We start from the raw sequence: 12,741 nt of genomic DNA on the forward strand, positions 1-12,741 counted from the left end.
AGGTACTCAGTATGACCCCTATTCCTTAGACTAATACCTAGAAGAGAAAGGAAACAAGCCAAACGTGAACAGTGGTCGTGTGTTTGTGTGTGTGTCCTATTTCAGATGATTTATTTGTAGCTTAATACTTTTCTATATTTCCCAGATTTTCTACTGGAAGCGCACATGATTTTATAACTCCCTCCTATGTACGCACTCCAAGCGTGGAGTCTTCCCGCCCTGACGAGACTAGCTTGGTCTCGTGTTTCCTCTCTTCCTCAGCCTGCACCGCTCCAGCCACACCAGCAGTGCCTTTTTTCTCCAGAAAAGAAAGGGCCATTCTGTAAGAAGCCTTGATGCTGCTAATTTAATGAATTAAATTTAATGGCTTACATTCCAACAGGTGAGGGACAAGATGCCCCCCAAAGGCTGCATTCCTCCCATACCTCTGCTCTCTGGACCAGGGACCTTCAAGTCCAGTGAGGCAGGTCCCTTTCCAGAGAGCTGTGCCGGGGAATGGGGAAGACCAGAAGAGCCTCTGATCCAAACTCAGCTGTGCCCCAGTCCCCTTGCCAGTCAACCCCACAAGAAAGAATTCTGCGTACCTGGTTAAAGGGCAGGAGTTCCCAAAATAATATACATCTCAGCACACACACCAAGCACATGTTACCAACAAAACCTCAGCAGCCTATTCTGTACACACCCCGGACTACTTTCATCACACAGTGGGTGCCAGGCAGGACCGCGAATTCTAAACTTCAGTTTCTAGGAGGCCCGCCTATCTCACAACCAACGGTGGGAGGTACTTAGAATAAGCAAATTCATAGAGACAAATAGTAGAAGGCTGGTTACCTGGAGCTGAGGGAGGACATGTTTAATGGGGACAGAGTTTCATTTTGGGGTGATGAAAAAGTTCTGGAGATGGATGGTGGTGATGGTTGCACAACAACGTGAAATGTACTTAATGCCACTGAATTCTAACATTTAAAAATGGTTAAATTGGTAAATTTTGTCATGTATATTTTTTCACAATAAAAAATAAATAAATACATTCAAACCACAACTATCCCCATCCTATATAGTGGGAGCTATCCAAGGCCAGGCTATAGAGTTTGTGGCCTAATTAACAATGAAGCTAATTTTCTAAAATGCTGTCGAATTAAAATGTAATAAGCAAAATAAATAGTGAAAGAATCTTGCTGTTTTTTTTATTTGGCTCAATGGCCTAATTTCTTATTTTTTTTCTGTAAGTCATCTAGGCTTCTCTCAGTCTTCCTTCCAAATCTCATTTGACTCCAGGAAGCCTTAGAAGCTCCACCCTGACAAATTCCAAATTTACATTTCTTGTTCTGCTTTCTCCAGGCAACCCCACCAAGGCTGTTCCTCCCCTACCTGGCACCTGTAAAAACTGCTTCAACATGGCAGGGAAGGTTAGGTATAGGCTCCCTGGTCTTAGCTCCCAGGGCCTACCATCCACTGCCTGGGGAGAACACTCCTGTATTCTGACGGTGCCTGTACAGTGCAGCCAGCAGACTGCAGTTCCTTGAAAGCAGGGAGCATTCTTCCCTGCAGTGCACAGATTTCCTAAAAGCTCCCTGAGGGCAGGTCCCGATCAGCCCAGGGCTGTTGGACATGGCATCAGGCTCAAATGAGGGGAAACACTGGCCGTGTAATTAGATGAGACTTCTGCCCCTCAAAGTCGGAGCTTGGCATATTTTTCATTGACTAACATCAATTTCAGAGACACTGGGTATGAATCCTTTTGATGCTGGGAGACCCCTGTTGCAAGGCAAAGAAGCTTCCCCACTTGCAGAAACAGTAAGCCTCACACATATACCATAGTTACTGTTCTTAGGAAAAGCACGTGCATGTGAACAAATCCTCCCTCCACTAACTCCCAGTCTTCCTTCCAGGCTCCTTTCTAGACACTCTCCACCTCCCTAACCCTGACCCCTTTCCAAAATGGGTTGGCTCCTTCCCAGGGTATCCTGCCCTCATCTCAGTTATAGTAAGTTCTTCCATGCTGAAATTAATTTTTTACTTCCCTATTCCCAGTTCCTAGCACAAGGCTCTCTCTATACAGTATGTGCTAAATGAATGAATGAGGGTTCAATCCCTGAGAACATAATAATCGTTGACATTTAATGAGCATCTATGAAGTCTCACACACACACTGTACCCAGGAGCCCAGGATGACTGCAGAGCAGTCCCTGCCCCAGAGGCTCACAGCCCAGTCATGTCTCATGAAGTCTGCCTTCCAAAGCACCCCCCTCAATTCTGAAGAATTGTGCCAAGTGACTGCGTTTTTCAAGCTAAAAAAGAAGACTTCATTGCCCAACGAAAGTTTTTCTTTTTCTGATGTGTGAATTTATCATTGTGAAGTCAGTCTCAAAAATGTGCACAAATGCAACCACAGTTAGAATTATATTTGTTCTTAGTGGACAAAATAAAATGGTACCCTCCCTCCTTTCCTCCACAGTCTAGATGCCCAATAGAAGAGTCCAGCCTGGCAATGTCCACTTCTTCACCTCCAACCTCCACTCACTCTCCAATCCATCACAGTCTTGTTCCCACCCACACACCTAGCCCACCCCAGGCACTATGTCCAAGGTCACCACCAACTCTGTTGCTAAAACCAACTGTCACTTATCAGAGCTTATCTTTCTCATGGTCTTTCCTATTTTCAGTCCGTGCAAATACCTCTCTCTGAATTCCCCTGAAATTTTCCAAGGTTCTGATCTTCACCCTCGTCTCATTCTCAAGGACCTCAACTCTCCCACAGTTCAACCAATATCTATGTCCCGATGACCCATCAGGCTTATCCCCCTGTCTTGAACCTCCCTGCTGCATTCCATTCCAGGCCTGTATTCAACTGCCAATTACATGCTTTCCCCAACTCTCTTACAGAGACCTCATGTGTAGGCAGTTTACCTCCTGCCCTCACGTCCCCTGCCTCCCTAACCTCAGTGACCAGCACCATCTATGGCCAGACACGCCAAACCCTTGGAGTCACCTTCTCTGCCCTCTTCCCCTCATCTGGAGGAGCCAGCCAGTCACCAAGCACTAGGTCCTCAATAGCCTTAACCACTGCCTCCCGTCCATCCTCCCTGCTCTCACATCAACTCTCGAATTCTCCTCCTAAATGCCTTTCCTGTGTCCTCCCTCCAATACACCAGCCTTTCTCTCCAGCTGCTGCCAGAGAGATATTTCCACCAGAAGTGCACACCTGGTCAGGTTTTGTTCTATTTCAAATCCTTCAGCAGCTCCCTGACCATCTTCAGGACGAGATCCAAACATCTTAGCAGAGCAAAACAAAAACCACCTTCATGATTTGCCCCTTGCCTGCTCTCCAGCCTGCCCCTCACCCCTTCCCCAAGACTCTAGACTTACTGAGCCCTCTGGAGTTCCATGACAAAGCCAACTCTTCTTGGCTTCCCTCCCTGTGCCTTTGCTTATGCTGGTCCCTCCATGTAGAAAGCCTGTCGAGATGCTGTTTACTTGGTGAAAACCCAGTCAGCTTTAGGGCTGAAACATCAGAGGCAACAGAGTGTCAGAGGTCCCAGTGTGGACTCTGGAGTCAGGCAGACGTGTTACAAACCTGAGCCACCACCTACGAGGTGTGTGAGCCTGAGTGAGTTACCTAACCTCTTTGAACCTCAGTCTCTTTGTCCATAAAATGGAGATAATAACAGTCCTGGCCGCACTGGGTTCCATGAGGATGAAGCTCAGTGACGCCAACTAGAGAGTTTCTTTGGCTGCACTGTACTTTGAAGTCTTACCTTGGCCTCGCCACACCCCTTTTCCCACACTGTACTCGTGGAGGTGCCAGTGATGGGAACACACAGACCAGCACATTGAACCACCTGCAGGTCTGCCTGCCTCCCCGGGCTGCAAGCTCTCTGATGCTAGGGGGTGCGCATCCAGGGCCTGGCACCTGTGCCTCTGGCAATGGTAGATGCTCAGTAACCGCTGCTTGTCGGTAGAATCCAATCAAGAGCAACCACAAAATTTAGGCTATGTGGTGACTTGAACTGTGACAGCCCTGTATCTCTAACCACCACCAGAATTACCACAGGAGCCTCCTAACTAATCTCCACTTCCCATCTTCCTCTTCCCACCTTGCTGGCCGGCACCAGCCCACCCTCTTCCTAAAGCCCTCAGGGCTCCCAGCACCCCACTGTATAAGCCCAAACTCCCCTGATGGGTTCATCAGCCTCCTTCAGGCAGCCTCCTCTTCCTGGTTAGGCTCAGTTCCCAAAGGCATCAGGGCTCCCCTGTAGCCACATCAGACTGGCCCCTTGAATGCTCCATGTCCAGCCTCTGCCTTCCTCCTCCCACCCCTGCTCAAATCTTACCCATCCTCTGAAGCTATGTCAGGACCCATAGTACTAACTGAAAACCTACTATGTGCTATCATCACAGTCTACTCAGAGAATCAATTTTAAATAACAATTATTGGTAAGAGGTGGGTACCAAGACATGTGGACACAGAGATGGGAGATGGAAGGACTGACAGCCTGGAGGGAAGTTCACAGAAGAAGTGGCACCAGAGCTGGACCTTAAGGGATGAGCTGGAGTTTTTAGGCACAAAAACTTCCCCAACCAGCACTGACCTTTCTTTCCCATGCCTTCTTCAAACTCCCAGAGTCTATGCCAAAGGTCACTAAACCTGATTCTACACCAAAAGATTCACTAGGAAGTATCCAAAAATACAGCTTCCTGGGCCCTCTCCCAAACAGAATCTAAGATCCAAGGGGAAAACTGTTTTTAAGTCCTCAGGGAATTCTGCAGCCCAGCCAGGTTCCAGAATCACTAACTCATTCAATTCCACTCATGCCATTTACTGAGAACCTACCCTGTACAGGGCCTTGCTAGGCACTCTGGATACCAGGGGAACTAAATCTGTCTCCCCAGTATCTGGGAAATTCCCATCTAGTGGGGAGACAGTTATAACACAAGGGTCTTACGGGGCACAGAGCCAGCCATTAAGCAGCTCATTTAGCCTTGAACCCAACATAGTTTTGTGCACTAATCTTGTCTGGACAATTAGTGTATAAACTTCTTAAGGAAAAGGTCAGTGTCTTTTGTTTCTGTTCTATTTCCCACAGTACTCAGCTCAGTTCCAATTATGCAGATGGCATTCAATCAATATTTTAGATTCCAATAATTCAACTTTTTGTATTATGTCCCTTTTGGACTAATTCACCCATTAACGAATTGTCAACTGATTTTTATCTTTGTAATTTTGGTGTCAGTGTGGTGTCTGCTACTAGTAAGTAGTACATGTTTGCTGAATGAATGAACATTTAGTGGTAAGAATTTATTTCAGGAGGAATGGAACAGCTTACATTGTACCCCCTTTCGAGTTCACTTATAAGACTGCCAAAATTTTTCATTTGAATTATAGGCCTTTAACTTCAGGATTGATTTCCTGAGACACAATTACATATGCTTTGTTGTTTACATTGTCATTAATGTTATTAGCAATGTAAATAATACCTCCCTGGATCTGGGCAGTCAGCTGGCCTCTGTGCAGGTGTGCCCAGGGCAGGGGAAGGAGAGATGCTTGCCTGTTTCTTCCATTAAGGTGCTCACCCAGCTGGCAGTTCAGCTGGCCACGCCCATTTCCCCAGTCTCCACACAAGGGCCTGTAAACTGCATTCAGCCTTTACGAGCAGGTGTGTGCACCTGCATGGGCGGGTGAGCCCCGCCTGAGTCAGAAAAGCCTAATGGGCTGTTCAAAACCTACTGACATGTCAACACACTTGGGAAGCCAGGATCTGTGATTTAAACGTGAAAAACCCTGTGCTGCAGAGAAGCAGCCTGACAAAACCAGGACACACATCTGGAGGCTGCTGGGAGACGTGTCCAAGGATGGGACATTCAGCCAAGCAGGGGTGGGCTGGGCAAGCTGGGGTGGCCAGCGGGGTGGGCTCTCCCCTGCTTCCGCTGGGGCTGGCGCTCCCATGCTTTGTTGCTGGTATTGTTCTTTGTTTGTGTGTATGTTTGTTTTAAGCCCTGAAAACAGGGCTCATAGTCTTGAGAGGGGGAATTTTGGGGTATGGATCAAAGATCTTTCGGCCCTTCCTCCAGGCCCAGCCAGGAGATGGGAATTCTAATTCCCTTCATGCCCAGGACCAAAGAGATCTTCCCTGGAGTGGATGCTGGATCGTGGACAACACCCAGGCAACTCTGCCTGAGAGCCCTTCACTCCCTTTTGCTTCTGCTAGAAAATGGGAGGGTTTACTTGCTGGTAATTTACTCATTCCTATATTCATCCCATAGATACCAGTCACCTTGTGCCAGGCAATGTGCAAAATGAACACAGCTTAACAGTTTTCAGATGCAGCCTCCAGGGAGTGAGCAGGCCAGAGACTGACAGGGTGAGACAGCACTGAGCAATGCTCTCTTCATTTCACCAGGACCCACACAAAGGATGCTCAGCCCATGTCAAATATGCTGTTACGAGGGGGGCGGTCCAGACATCTGAGCAGAAGGGAGGGACAAAGACAGTTTGGGCCACTTCCTTATTGTGCAGAGGAACTGAAGTCTCCATGAACTATTTTCACAAAAGCTCTATAAAACCATTGAAGGTTTCAGACAGTAAATACAGCAAGGCCTCTATGATAAGACAGGGACAGAACCAGTCCCTAAAATACACTCAAATGCTGAACCCACTTCTGAACAGATTATTAGCTTGGCAGACTGAACTTCACTGTTGGTAATGGCTGTGAGGCTGACACTGAGGGCAGTGTGGGCCTGTGTGAGCAGGCCGCTGAGCTCTGAGGGGAAGGACGCCTGGCTCTCCAGGTGACACTCAAAGGCCACGTTTCTGTGGGCTCAGAGATGCTGGGACAAGCATCCCAGGACCAGTGACTGCCTTGACCACTCCCCATTCAGTGGGTCAAAACGCCCCTCACTGACCCACACCCCAACAGACAGCAGCCCCACAGAGGACCACACAGAAGGTGTGACCAAGCTGGTGGATTTTCTATCAAGGTTTGGGAGACAGTCTCCTGCCATCCCACTGTAATACATTTGCGGTGGCTGAATTGAAGAGGCTGGGCTCTTCTCTCAGCTTTTGGGGTTATGTTCTGAAAAACACATTCACTAAAGTAAACAGCAACTGTCCCAGAAAGGATTTTCTCTTTCCTTATAAATAAATGAAACCCAGGGGCCACAAAAGATGGACTGTGATACGAGACCAAGAAGCCTTGGACTCCAAGGTCACTCTCTGGGTTTTTGCTCCCCTCGTCTCCCTGAAGGGTAAGTCAGGCTCAAAGTTCCATTTCCAGAATGGATTTCCTGGGCAGACCTCAGCAAGGAGTTCATTAGAGAGGAGAGGCCAGAGTTCCTGGAGGGCTCTCTCCCCAACTCCCCTTCCCACTCTGAAGGGGTGAGCTTTTGAAAGATTCTGGCCCACCCTCATAGCAAATGATCCATTCCGATAATTTTTGCGCTGTAAATCTTGTCCTTAAAAACAGCCATATATATTTTGTAGCCTTCTTACCCAACATCCCCAGCTCCTACAGAATTATTGTGTGGCTTTGTCTGGAATGCAAAACAGTCCCTGGAGAGACAGTCTGCACATGAACTCACAAGGGTGTTTGCTATCAGCTTATTTGGCAAGAGAATTCTGAGACATTTTAAATATGAACTGTCAGCATGGTCTGTCCCGCCCTGATGCCTTAGCCCCATCAATAAGCACCTCCACTGATGTGTGAGACACAAAATGTAGAAAATAAACACACACTGTCTGAAAATGAGCCACACACACATTTCTGCAGGGAAAGGTATTTCAGATGCCTGGAGAATTCATAGCTGGAGAATCCTTGCTGGTCCAGACTGATGTTTCAACAATTCTCACATAGTTAGCAAGCGCTTTACAAAGCTCTTAACGGTCTGGTTCCAAACTCTTCCTCCTCCCTCAGCTTATCTCCCAACTGTAAATTCCACCCCTTCTACCATCAGCTGGGAAGAAAACATGCCCATGACTCCTCTTCACTTTCACGTACCTAATCAAGCCCTTTCATATCTCCACACTTGGAAAACTCTTTGCCTCCTTCTCTGCCTGGCAATCTCCTATTCATCCCTCAATACCCAGTCCCAGAGCACCTGCTTGGTTCCATGTTCTCTGTGTGACACTCTCTCCTCAGGGCTTCTAGAGCATTTAGTGTGTGATTCATTTAGACAATGCTTAGAACTATAGCTGTGATTCTGTACACACCTGTCCTGCCACCAGGTCAGGCTGTGAGCTCCTGGGAGTAAAGGGACTGGGTCTTACTCACCTTTGCATCCCCACAATTAAGCCCAAAGCCTGGCACTCAGAAGTCCCATCATAAATGCTTGATGCCTCAATCAATGCCCAGCCCACTTAGCCCCAGCCCTCTCTTCTCCATGCAAAGAGAAGCCACGTGAAATGCAGAGCAAGAAAAGGGTTTAAAATCAGACACCCTGCATCTTAGCACTGGCCCTCATGGGACATGGGCAAGTTATTTAACCTGTATCTGCCTGTTTTCTCCCCAGTACAACAAATAGCCATGCCCATCTCTCAGAGGGCCACTGTGAAGAGAAAACGAGGCAGAATATGTAAATCCAGTGCCTGCTCATTTCCCTGAGCTCAGTAGGAAGTGCTGAGCCAAATGGTGTCCTCTAGAAAAAAGTGAATGGCTTTCATTCTGGTTCACATGCCATCAACACAGCAATGGGGCAGACAGCCTCTAACCCAAAGCGCCCTCTCTTGGAGCAGGGGACAGTGTGGGCTGCCCCAGATCCATGCCCTTAGCTAGAGAGTCTCAGAACGATGTCTGCTTAGCAACAAAGCTGATTTCTAGCTGAATGATAAACCCATGAGAGTCCACTATTGCTGAGGCTGGGCCATCCAATCCTTCATTTCCTGTCTTGAATTAATTTTTCACCCAAGCCACACCATAAAACAGAATACTGCAGATGCAACAGTGTTTGGTCCCTGAGTACAGGTCAAACTGCCCACACATAGGAGAAGCCTCCACCTTGCCGTGATGCTGCACCCAGGTTTTATTAGGCCTCGATAAACAAGGAGCTGGGAGCAGTGGGGCCCTGCTAACACCTTAGGCAATCAAGCTCAGGGTCAAAGAAAGGAGTGGAAAGTGTGGTGGCTGAATCCAGAAGAAGAGACAACATAGTACCTGGGAAAAAGTCACTTTGAATCATGTTTCTGATTCCAAGGCTGGGAGTCAGGAGACTTGGCTTCCATCTGGGTTCCACCACGAGCTTGCTTTATGGGTCTGGCTAAGCCATGTCTCTGGGCCTTGGTTCCCTTACCCATAAAATTGGAGAAATAGATCAGATGATCTATAGGTTCTTTCTAGCTTTAATGCCCAAAGAGCATCAGTCTTAGAGAAGATCCACCTTCCTCAGCCCTTCCCCTGTGTGTGTTAGTTGTCTGCCCTATGACATCTCTTAGCTCTCTCGAGCAGCCTTCCACCAACATCACGACCTTTACTGCTCCATAGTGTCTGGTCACCCCTGACCACAGAGCCTGGCCAGGGAAGAAGATAAACTTGGAGTCATATTTTTGAGAACATATCTACCGCCCTCTGGTCAAACAACTGAACAGAACACAGGCACCTTAGGGCATCAAGATCTGGGCTATCCCAACAACCCCGAGCCATCTGGGTTGGCGTCTTCTCACTCACGGGTTTTTCCCACTCTCCTCCTATACTGACCTGTACCCTCAGGTCACCAACGCACTTTCAAAACATTAGACTTTTTTCTAGGCTGCTTGGCAGGACACGGGGCAGCAACAGGCAGTTCTTATCTGCACTCTGGCGTATCACGGGGTGAAGCGGAGAGAGGTGGCAGAGCTACAAAGTCCAGGAAAAAGTGCCTACAGAAGCAAGCAGAGGAGGCGGCCGACCTGGAGAAGATGGTGCTGATCACAAGGACAGGCAGAGTGGGCACTGGAACCACAGGAGTCCAGGAGGCTCCTTTAAGATGCCACAACCCTCTGAGCCTCCCTTACTTCCTTAGTAAGAAATCTAAGGGCAGGTACAGTTCTGCAACTGGCCCATGGCCATGCAGCTAAGCTGTGAACAACTAGCACTAGATTGTGGGTCTTTTGGCCTCAGCCCACCTTTTTTTCCACTCTACTCCGTTGACCTCAAGATCTAATTAGGTTGCTCTAATGAGGCCAGCTGGATCCTCTGCAGACTCTAAGCAACATGACCCAAGTGTCACTCAGGGAAAGAGCAGGCCCAGCAGATATTCCGATAACTGCCTCCCCCACCCCACGCACTCCTTCCCAAACTGACACGGTCTGCTGTTCATTCTCCAGGCCTCGCCACAAAATCTTGGGGGGGTTCAGAGGGAGAGTGAGAGAGAAGAGGTGGGCCTTCCTCTCCCTATAGAACCCCAAACACCTAAGATAACTCACAGTGATGCCTCTCCCTCAGTCTAGCAAGATTAGCAGGGAAGAGTGGCAGAAAGAAATAGAATTAACCCACTAGAAGTCTGACCTGATTAGGCCAAGAGTATTCCCCACGAGCAATTCAATGGATCATCTGAAGGTTTATGATGACAAACAATAAGACCTTTCAAGATCAATGTTGGTCAGATCATCTAAGCATCAGGAGAAGGAAGCTCAGAGTCAAAGACTCAAGGAATTAATTATTCAGTGTGCATGACCCAGTTCCCGGAGGTGAGGCTGGGTGAGAAGAGAACGCACCAGTTCCTTATCGTGGCAAGAAATTCAAATACTTCACAGGGTAGTGTTCCTTTTGCTGCCAAAGAAGATCCATTTATGGTTAAGAGTGACAAAAAAAAAAAAAAAAAAAAAAGGAAAAAAATAGCCAAAGTTCACTCATTCAACAAATATTTATTGAATTCCTCTTATGGCCTTGGCCCTCCAGACATTTGCATATGGTTGGAGCTTAGTAGAGTAGAAAGATGAGGGAATTTATAAACAGGAGGCCTGGGCTGTGGCCCAGCTCAGCCCGTAGGCAGCAACATTAACTGTGGGCAGGTTAAAATTTGACCTGTCTGAGTCAAATTTCTCATCTGTAAAATGGGAGTAAATCCACCTGCTTTATTATGAAGATGAAATGATCTTGATGGAATGTAGAGTATAAGGTAAACCTAAGGTGTAAACCTTCCCTACAGAAGTTTATAACCTGGTCGTGTTTTGGAAAATAACCCAAGGTACCCATTTGGCAAACCTCACATTCTCTGTAATTTGGGCAAAGTGTATGTTTCAACCTGCCAGTGGAGACAGAGCCTCCAGTCAGCCCCAGGCTCCCAGTCTGGGTGCCCCAGAAGTTGCAAGAAGGGGTGGGTAAAACTGGAAAGAGCAGCCAGGGCCTACCTGGCCCTGTATCACGCCTGGACCGAATGAATGTTCCAGGAGAGCCCTAAGGTTGGGAGGCGGGGAAAGACCAACTGGAAGTGAGGTCAATGAGAAATAAAACAAAATGAAAGGAGTGAGCTGGCCAGAAATGCACACACTTCCCTCCCCACACACATTTCAGACAATGATGGAATTCTCTGTGCATGGTCCGATCCTCCTCTGCAGACACGTTCTACTTTCTGTGTTTCTCCAGGAAGGGGGAGGGGTTCTTAGGCCACAGCAGGCTGGCTGATCAGGACCTTTTTGACCAGACATTAAGGACCAGAATTATTGGAGCGGCTTTCCCCTTTGTCCAGCCAATCCCTTCTCATCCTACTGCTCAGGACCTCAACATGGACTCCTCACTCCCATGGATCCTTGGTGCCCACCAGGCCAGCCTCTGAATCCCCAGCCATACCTGCCAGCTGCCCCTCTTCTGGGCCCTCCACCCTGCTCCAAGTTGGACACTAATGCTCTCCCCTCATCGCCCCCCACCCCCTTCCTCCCTCCGCCGGGCTCTGGCCCCGGTCTCACACCTCCAGAAAAGCTCTTGGAGGGAGAGCCAGTTTTATTCATGTCTCCCGTTCCTCTAACTCAGGGCATTCTTTAGGTTCTTCACCCTCCTGTAAATGTAGACTGATGGTCCCAAAACGTTCTCGGAAGGCTGTACACAGAAGGGAGGCAGCGGAGGAGGGAGGAGCCAGGGAGAGAGCGCTAGACTACATACAGTACAGTCAATGTAGCCAGTACGTTATAATAGCTATAAATGGAGTGCAAACTTTAAAACCTGTGATTCACTACATTGTACACCTGTAACTTACACAATATTGTACATCAACTACATTTCAATACTTTTTTAAAAAAAAGAAAGCTAGACCAGAAGTCCAGGGCCTGCACGCCAGTCCTCCACTGGACAGCAGTTGGTTATGTAACTTTAAGGAAGTATCCTCAGGCCAGGTCTCGGTTTCTCTCTTAGGTAATAAGGGGTTTGCTTTAAAAGACGTCTTGGGTTCTCTCTAATTATAAAACTTGGTGATAGAAACCAGACTAGCCTGGTTCACAAGAGATGCGGGTCCTGGTCCTTAACAGCTTACAGTCTGGCTGCTCAGACCTCAGTCTCCACGTCTATAAAATAAATGATGATGATCTGACTACCCCTCCTAAGGTATGCAGCCCCTACAAGACAGAAGGCAGGACCTCGTGAGCCATAAAGCTCTGGAGAAGCCTCAGGGCCTGAACTCCTTGAGTCAACAGACACTGGTCACCCACTGCCACGTGTCCAGTCCTGCTGAGGGGATGACACTGCCTGGCTCCAATGGGAAGGCTGGAGGACAGGTCCTTGTCCTCAAGTCTCCCACAGCTGGTTGGGGAGACGGGACGAGAGAACAAAACTCAGCTCA

The 12,741-nt window shown here is 48.1% G+C and overlaps 1 protein-coding gene across 6 annotated transcripts in view; it reads right to left on the reverse strand.

Moving 5' to 3' along the window:
• Nucleotides 1-12,741, reverse strand: part of MICAL2 (microtubule associated monooxygenase, calponin and LIM domain containing 2) — a 213,397-nt gene that overhangs the window by 173,213 nt on the left and 27,443 nt on the right. The gene's annotated exons all lie outside the window — the stretch shown is intronic.

Source organism: Camelus dromedarius, chromosome 12 (genome assembly GCF_036321535.1).
Source record: "Camelus dromedarius isolate mCamDro1 chromosome 12, mCamDro1.pat, whole genome shotgun sequence".
Taxonomy (NCBI): Eukaryota; Metazoa; Chordata; class Mammalia; order Artiodactyla; family Camelidae; genus Camelus; species Camelus dromedarius.